The 8,162-nt window shown below is 43.8% G+C and overlaps 1 long non-coding RNA gene across 1 annotated transcript; it reads right to left on the bottom strand.

Moving 5' to 3' along the window:
- Window positions 1-2,720: 2,720 nt before the first annotated feature.
- LOC106722782 lies at window positions 2,721-7,425 on the bottom strand. Its single transcript, XR_001358794.2, has 3 exons — window positions 6,181-7,425; window positions 5,549-5,616; window positions 2,721-5,267 (listed from the first exon to the last, which is right to left on the bottom strand). It is a non-coding gene; the product is annotated as an uncharacterized LOC106722782 (long non-coding RNA).
- Between the last annotated feature and the right edge of the window lie 737 nt (window positions 7,426-8,162).

Here is an 8,162-nt window from a genome sequence, read left to right as displayed (position 1 = left end):
TTAGCTGCAGTGATTTTTCTCTCTTAAGCAAAAACCTTGTGGAGAGTCTTCAGCTGGAACTCCCTCTCTCTCTTTCTGAACAAAACTCAAATACACTTTCCCCCCTCATCTGAGTCCCTTTTTTGACCAAACCAACTGTTTTGATTTCCCAGTCAAACCTGTCCCCACTCTGTATTTACGTTTTCTTTCATCTTGGGTGCATAGGCAAGGAACATACTATGTATATTGGATTGTATATTGAAGTTGTCCAGTTCTTTATCATATGCATATTTGCTTTTGCACTTCTTTACCTTTGATATCAGATTAGTGAAACTACATTAATTATGCATTCCTCTAGTCTAGGAGTGGTCATTGTCACTGTGTTCAGCAGTTGATTGCCCTGCCTTTCTACATTCAATAGAGATGTTAGTCCAAACTCTTCCACGAAGGACAATTGAAAAAATGTTCCCTGCAAGAATTCAGATAAGATGGTACTTTATAAAGCCATGAGATTATTGTGTTACAGGACAAATCTCTCACAATGTTTCATACTATTTTTTATCAAAGTCACTCTGTCTTTGACCTTTTAATTCTTCTTTCTTGAGCAGCCTTTGAAAATACTGCATAGCTTATTACTCTGCTGGCTGAATATGATTAACTGTAACCCAAATGGAATACTTTGGATAGCTTATAACTCTACTGGCTGAATATGATTAACTGTAATGCAAATGGAATACCCAGTTGCACTCATGTACACTTTCTTTCACTTCACTACTGAAACGAGGCACCAGCGTACATGTTGTGGTGTTCTCTACTACACCATTATATTTAAGTATCTTAGCTTCCTTTGCATATTCTAGAAAAGAAGTAGGTGGTTCCACACGTGAGTTGAAAGGGTTGTCCCTGTTATGAAGAGTGAACATATGTAAACAGCTTTTCCAGACAATTTTATGTTGGGAGTGGGGGAGGCGGAAACATGGGGGAAGATATCTAGATGCGAATGTCAATGCAATACTCACTGAACTGGTGACAGATAAAAATTTTCAAGTTTTGCAACTGATTTTAATAAAAAACTTAATGGAGAATTTTCATTTTAAAGACAGTATAAAGAGGACAGACTGACTGGAAGCCAGTAAAGGGTATTAAAAATAATACTGCCTTAGTATAAGAATAAGAAAGAAAGCTGGCACGTTACTGGTGAAGGTAAGGTCAAACTTTCAGTGTAGTTTGATGAGTATTTAAAGAATAGAGAAAAAACAAGACAAAATTAGCTTCAGTGAAGAGAATAGAATCATATGATTTAGAATTAACCTAAATATAAATGTAAATTATAGTTCATATTAATCTGGATCAGTTAAAATATAAATTGGATCTTGGAAAATAGAGATGGGAAAAGGAATCAAATATTTGTGTGTGGGAAAATATAATGAAGAACATATAATGTATATATAATGTATATATTTAGCTCCTTGCCAGTAAGAATTTGGAAAGTATAGTTTTCAAAATGAATGTGATACTTTAAGGCAAGCAGAAAGATAAACAGAACAAACCCTGAAACTATTACAAAGAAGTTATAGTTCCCTACAGAAAGGTTATAGATTTCCACGGTTTAAGGAATTTTTATCCTTCTTCATGTGATATTCACCCTTATATTAGAGAACAATTGGGAATAGAAAGATAACAGGATACATTCATATAGGGAAGGATGTCTTAGCCCTGTATCCTTTCAGCTATGATAAACAGTCAGTCTACTTGCCTTTAAGTATCTTCAGATTCTAACAAAGCATTGAAGAAAACCTGGATAACAGTGCTGAAGAAACTAGGCTTTGTTCTTAGTGGGAAATCTGGTATTTAGAAGTAGGTTCAAGAGGGATTTTCTCATTGTAGCAGTTATATCTTCTTACAAAAAAGTAGCACTGCAAAGAAGGAAAATTACTGGCAATATTTGCAGCCAAACTACATCCCCAGATAAGTTTGCAATATTAAAAATCAGAAGGTTTATTCTAAACAAAGACTTTGCTGGATATAAATGTAAGCCCTGCACAATATATAATTTATTGTTGACTGCTACCTAGTGTTCTTTGGGATAAAATAATACATAACTCATAAAGCAAGGACCTGAACTTTGTGATTGATAAAGGAGGAAACAAAGTTAACAGTAATATTAAATCATCTATGATGGACCTAAAATAATGGTTCCCCTTAGTAGAAAGTGCTTTTTAGAACATGGTGGGTTTACATCTAAGATGGATGAAGCTCAGACTGATACACTTAATAGCAAGTGCTTGAATTATGGAAGCTCTGACCAGTTTATACATGTTTTAGGCCAGAGATGCATAAGTTTTGAGACACAGAAGTGGGCCCAACTAATATGGGATTTAAAAGTGCTGATCCACAACAACCAAGCGCAATTAATAAAAGCAGTAGGTTGTCCCCTCCCCAATTTAAAGTTAGGCCAGGTTGTTTTAAAATAAAACCCTCAGAAATGAAACTAGGAGACCACATTTATGTAGTTAAAGTTCCTTCTGAACCAAGAAGAGTTCTGAGAAAACAGAATTTCCCAGAACCAGCTGAAGTCAGAGGGACTTGCTATGGATTCCAGTCAGACTGGGACCAGAATCCTACATAGCAAATACACACTTTGGTCTTGACACATTTGTAATGTGAGTGCTTAGTAATTCCTTGTGTGTGACACGCAGGAGGTAAAGCATTCTACATTTCCATCAACCAAACCCCCCCCCCCCACAAAAAAAAAAAAAAAAAAAAGCATACTTGTGAGAGTCATCTAAAACAGAGAAGCCTTCAAAATAGAAGCTACTGAATGGCATTGTCAAATCAGTCCTGAGGCCGCTGCGATCACTGGTGCTATAATAACCCTCCTCCACTGTACCCTGTTTGGCTGAGGTTACTTGAGTTGCTTTGCATCATTGGTGATTCTTCAGGCAGTGTGACCTGGTGGTGTTCATCTCCTCTCCGGGTATGGAAGGCTGTTGGCTCTTACGGAGCTCATCTGCCTCTGAATGACATAGCACTGTACAAATCCTTGTGAGCTCAGGCTCAGAAATACTAAACATTGACTAAATATTGCAGAAAATTTGTGTGTGTATGTGATTTTCTCATACTGAGTGCTTTTATACTAACGTATCTTCCACAGGACAATGAAGGCAGCGTTTTTTCTAGGGTTAGGTCTGCAACTCAGTTTCCACTATTATCCTTGGGAAGTCTACAAAAGAACATTAGCCTGAAAATAGCTGGCCAAGGAAAAATATTTTCACTACATTTCAACTATAGTTCTTAAAAAATCAATAGCATGAAATGGTCCTACATTAGGCCAAAACACCATTAGAGTCCTTTCAGGTGCCTATGCCACTGTTTTTGAGCTATGTTTCTCAATTTTTTCTGGGAGTCGTATGCTCCTCGAGATTGAGGACTAAAAACTATCGCTGCTCACAATATATTCTGTCTCCAATTCAGCTCACAAGACAGAATCTCCATCTTGTTATGTTGCTAAACTAGATTACAGTACAAAAATACTCCCACCTGAAAGGAGGACATAAGCTTTGCAAAATCCTAAAAAGAGAGTTCTGGGAATGGAGGAAATAATACCTCTTATACTGCTTTTTCATCCATGGTGATCGAAGTGCTGTACAAAGGGGGTTAGTATCATCCCCCCCTCTATGTTGTGGATGCATAGAGAAGTAAAATGACTTGCCCAGGACTACTTGACAGTCTAGTGGTAAAACCAGGAACAGAATCAAGTCCTCTATTCAGTGTGATATGCTGCCCTGTGGCTATTTACTACAGAAAATGACTGATGTCCAGTGTCAGGTAAATCATGTCCTTTTAAATCTGCATGAGCTAATTAAAGGAAAAAGAATATATGGAAGAGAGAGAAATCAGTAGGATCTTTTCTCATGAGAAACCTGTTGCAAATTATGTACCCTGTCAGTAGTCTAACATCAGAGGTAAGATGTATAATTAAATAAATGGAGAGAAAACTACTCAATATTAAATTATATAACATAAACATATTCTATATTACTATATTTTTGTACTGCAAGAAAAGAAAAAGAAAGCTGTACAAAACAGCATGTTCATTTGCTAGTCTTCTGAACTTCATTCACTTCCTGAAAGGTGATTCCATCATACTGAAACATTGTTTTTGTTCTGTTCTTCTCCTCAGTAAAAGTCCAGGAGTTTAAGCCACTATCAACATATAGTATGACATGCATACCTCCGGGCTGCAAACCTTGTTCTAAACCTCCGAGCACTCCCACCTTCTCACCCATATCATATCTAAGTGTGCCCAGACATCCTCCACTGGCTCAGGAGGAGGTGGGGCATTTGAGAGATCCTCTATTGGGTCCTTTGAATCACATCTGCCACCCCCACTCTCTGACTCCATAAATTCAGGAAAAGGGGAAGCATTTGAGGGACAATTTGTGTCCCCTGAATCACATCCACCTCCCTCACTCTCTGACTTCAGAGGCTCAGGAGGGTAAGCACTTGAGGGATTCTCTAATGGGTCCCCTGAATCACATTCACCGCCCTTACTTTCCAGTTTCACAGTTTCAGGAGGAGCATGTGAATCACCATCACTAGGGGCTCACTTTTTGTTCTCAACAGACATTTAGCTTTTACAAGTCATTTTTAACCAGGCCCGACTTTTTGTCTTGCAAGCTGCTTACTCCTGAGTTTACCGCCAACTCTCCGTATAAAATATGTCCTTTTGCTCAAACAATAACCATGATCTTTCAAAACACTCTGAATACACTGTCTGCAATGTGTATGTCTGCCCACACCTCCAAAGATCCCCTCTTTTTGTTGGCACAATAATCATGGTCTTTCAAATCATGCTGCACTCTCTTTCTTTAATGTGTAAATCTGCCTGCACCGCCCAAAGATCCCCTCTTGTTGTTTTCACAATAATCATCTTTCAAAACCAGGTGAAAAATCTCCTTCTGAGACTTCTCTAAATTATGTGTGCAACCAGTCCTGGGTTTCTTATTCATAGGCCCCAAAGCACGAGCTTTGAAACAGTGAATTCTTGTGTTTTACACATGGTTCTCTCAGGGTTTGGTGGTGTCTTTTCTGTTTTTTCACCATGTCCTTCTTCTCTGTCTTTCTGGCATCCTGATCTTCAGGGTTCTGATCCTTAGGATGAGCATTTCTGTGGTTTTGAGTTAGTGCTGTTAGAGGGCTTTGGTCCAGTTCCTGTCCCTCTGGCATTTCTAGGAATTGATTCTCTGAAGCATCTCTTCCTTCTTTGGAGGTATTGAGTGAGATCACTTAGGATATATAAAATTTACATGTCAGCATCAAGAATTCACTTTCCACAAAATGAAAGGTGAACTTCCTATAAATGCTACAAGTCTGAAAGAGACCCAATGCTTTAAAAAGCTCTTAGCAAAATTAAACCCCACAACCACGCACCCCAAACTACATGTTAACAGACATGGAGGAGCACATGCTCAAAGCACACCCAGCATTTCAAAAGTTTGATTTTAGAAAATGAACACACAGAAACACACACACACACTCTTTCAAAAGCTTGATTCTAAAAATGTACCTTTCACTACAGGGTAACGACATGGAGGTGCATGTTTGTTCTGATTTTCCTTTTTGGGAGAAGGGTTTCTGTTTGGGGACAAATGGTTACAACCAGTATTATGACTTAATGTAGTTATATTAACACAGTCACAGATACCCTTCCATTTTAAATTAATTTTTACCTTTCTGTAGTAAAATTGCACATGGTAATCATGATTTTCCTGGCTACATTTTTCCCTGGAGCAGGAATTTATAATTTTTGTTCCAATTAAATGTTCAGTGTAGGGTACCAGAGGCTTATCCTCTTCATGGATCACTCCATATGAAGCAAAATTTGGGTCTTCAGCAAAATGAATAGCATTTATAATCACTATGCCCTCAGTTAAATGTTTCTCAGTGAGGCGTAGACAATTCATATAATTCCCAACCACAATAACAATATTTTAAATACTTTCCACATACAGCTCAGTATAAAGTTCCCAAATTATCCCATTTATATCCTTATGTCCGGTTCACAGACTCATGGCTTCCTTGCCCTGGTGCAGTTAGGAGACAGCCCATGTAGTCTTCCAAAAGTCTGTCTCTCAAGCAATATTTCAGTATGTCATAACAACAAACACACATAGGAGCTTTCATGAGGCTTTTACGTACTTGACTCAAAACAGGGCCTGTTCATTCTATTCCTTGCTGTCTTCTAAAAGCCAAAGAATCATTAGCTTCACCTGAAACACTGGGCCTCTGTTCATCACAAAAAACGTTTCTTTTTTCCGATACCAGGGTTACAGGTCTGCTGATAATGCTCTTTTTTCTGGCGTCATTAGAAAGGCTTAATCTAGCTGCAGAGCAATTTCAAAGGAAAAACTCTAGCTAGCCACTGTTTAACAAGTTCATAGCTAATTCTTACCCCATCAGGATCCCACACAAAACCCCCACCACCAACTCCCCTAAGGGCCCCACATCCACGTTTCAAACCACTCATCAGTGCCTCTGCTCCCTTGTAGATGTCTTCTTCCTGCACAGGGTCCAGCATGAGGCAGCCTCTTCTCTAGAATACTGGGTGTCTGCTCTGGGAGTCTGGGCATCAGGCTCACCAGCCTGCTGCACGCTTGCATGGGCCTTCTGCCCTGGTCCAGGCATCTTGGGCAACCCTTGGGCTAGGGCAGGCGTTGTGAACCAGGAGTATGTGTACCCCTGGGGGTACTTGAGAAGGCCCTGGGGGGTATGCATGGGCAGGTGGGGACAGAGTAGTGCTACGCACCATCCCACACTGCTGTGCAGGCGCCGCCTGCTCAGCTGGACGCAGGGCAGGGCAGGGGAAGCTTGCACACAGTGGCCACCGCTGCTCTGTGTTCAGCCACATGCCCCCCACCTCCACTGCACTGCCAGCATTGCCCTGCATGTGCCAGGGCCGGGCCAGTCAGGGGCTGCCTGGTGCAGCACATCATGGGCTCCTCGCGGGTTGCATATGCCCTACATGTCCAGGCTGCTTTGCTGTGGTCTGCGAGGAAAAAGTGGGACTCTGCTCACAGTAGCAAAACCGGAAGTGCCACGGTGGGACTCTGGTTTTGCTTTTGCCACATCGATCGGCTGGGGGTACTACATAAGGTACCAAAGGTTGAGAACCACTAGACTAGATGACCCCCCCCAGCCTTCTAGCCCTAATCCTGAGGGTGGCCTGGAGAGGGTCTCAGGCCCCAGGATCGGAATCACTGGCGTGACTGGGTGGGAGAGAGGGAAGTGGGGGGGGTGGCTCACACTGGGGACAGGGGTGCTGTGAGGGGGCCACAGCAGTGAGGAAACTGGAGGCTGAGGTGGCTGATGGGCGGGAAACGCCAGCAGTGGCAGTGGGCGCTGAGGTGCCGCCCAGGGGACTCCCCGAGGGCTTGCGGGAGGGGGGATGGGTCGCCTCCCAAAGAGAAAGCCGAGACGCGCGCTGGACACCCGCCCGCCGGTACCTGCCCCCGCTCCCCCGGCTGCGGGGCGCTCGAGGGGGGAGGTGTGCGCGCGTGCATGCGCGCGTGTCCCTGCATGGCTGCTTTGTTCCCGGCCGCGTGGCGCCGGCTGCCCACACTTTGCTTCTTGCGAGACCGGGGGTGGGGATGGCGGGAGCCCGGGCTCCGGTGCCGCGATCCCGGGCTGGGGCCTGCTGGCAGCCGGGGCCGGGGATGCAGGCAGCGGTGGATCCGCCGGTTTCGCCCCCTCCGCTTTGGTTTTTCTTCTTCGGCCAAGTTTGCCGCGACCGCGGAAGAAGTTTGCAGATCGGGGCCGCGGGGCGGGAGCGGCGCACGTGCTGCTGGAGCGGCCGCCCCTGGTGCCACGCGACGCGGAGCGGGAGGCTGGGGCCCATCCCCATCCCCTTGCCTGTCCCGCCGCCTCGCTCTTCTGGCCTCTGCGGAGGCGCTTTCTGTGTCCCAGGCCCTGCCTTCTCCTCCTCTTCCGCTTTCCCCGTTAGGTGCTGACTCGCATGAACTTTCTCTTTGCTGGGGAAAGAGGATGCAGGGCCTTCGGAGAGCCCCACTGCCTTCCCTTCCTGGAGGACAGACTGCCCCTCACCTCTTCCTTTACACAAACCCCAGGCCTGGCCCCACCACATCCCGGGACCTTTTGGTCAACCTCTTCCTGGCCCTGGCCAA

The sequence above is a fragment of the Alligator sinensis genome, unplaced genomic scaffold (genome assembly GCF_000455745.1).
Source record: "Alligator sinensis unplaced genomic scaffold, ASM45574v1 scaffold82_1, whole genome shotgun sequence".
NCBI lineage: Eukaryota > Metazoa > Chordata > Crocodylia > Alligatoridae > Alligator > Alligator sinensis.
The sequence above is the reverse complement of the archived record's forward strand: the minus strand, read 5'-3'. Positions and strand labels throughout refer to the sequence as shown.